Below are 829 nucleotides of genomic sequence, written 5' to 3'. Positions count from 1 at the left end.
TAAGTATTGACAGTATTGACTAGCATGCAGTATTGTTTTATTTTAATGGGTACAGGTGTTCATTAGGCATTTATATGCTTACCTTTGCTTGCATTCTTGAGTTTATACATGTGCATATGTGTGTACATATATTCTCTCTAGAGATATATCTCTTGCAGATAATAGATGATGCCAAATTGTTGGATGGCAAAAAGAAAGAAAACAGTGACACAATGTTTTATAAAGATTGTTTATATTTAATTTTCCTATTTCTCCGTGGTCAGGTTTTTCCACAATTTATGTATCCCCCATGTTATGCAACATTTTATGTTGTCAGAGTTGTCAGAAAAAAGACAAGACAGAACTACATGAGTACATATGACACTTTGAATCTAACCCAGCAACAACAAACAGTCTGAGTTCAACTGCACCAGAAATAACTTAGAAGTGTTTATGAAAGTGAGGACTCAGTCTTCATTACTGGTGTGATCAGGAAGCTAGAAAAGGAAAGAAAGGAAATCTCATTAAGTGTCACAGCAGTTCTGTGGAAACCGTGGAAGATTTTTCTCATACAGCTAAAGCCCACTGGATTTGTTTGTCTAATCCTTATATTGTAGAATTTTACTGACAGTGTGTTTTTTTCAAGTCAAGGCTATTTAAATCCATGAATGCCAGATTTTTGTGGAGCTGCAAACCCCTTCAGTTACACAGCACAAAATTAGTAAGTTGCTTTGAATTTTCAAATTTTCAAAATTTTGAAAGGGAGTTCCTTACAAAACAAATTAAAAATGTAAATTAATAACATTTTGGGAGGAAGGAAAGGAAAGGAAAGGAGAGGAGAGGAGATTTG

The 829-nt window shown here is 34.1% G+C and overlaps 1 long non-coding RNA gene across 1 annotated transcript in view; it reads right to left on the bottom strand.

Moving 5' to 3' along the window:
* Positions 1 to 247: 247 nt before the first annotated feature.
* LOC134563849 (uncharacterized) overlaps positions 248 to 829 on the bottom strand; it is a 6,917-nt gene continuing 6,335 nt past the window's right edge. Inside the window, exon 3 of the long non-coding RNA XR_010083432.1 lies at positions 248 to 476. This is a non-coding gene — a long non-coding RNA (uncharacterized LOC134563849). The remainder of the gene's footprint in view (positions 477 to 829) is intronic.

Source organism: Prinia subflava, chromosome Z (genome assembly GCF_021018805.1).
Source record: "Prinia subflava isolate CZ2003 ecotype Zambia chromosome Z, Cam_Psub_1.2, whole genome shotgun sequence".
Taxonomy (NCBI): Eukaryota; Metazoa; Chordata; class Aves; order Passeriformes; family Cisticolidae; genus Prinia; species Prinia subflava.
This window is presented reverse-complemented; position numbering and strand designations above follow the sequence as displayed.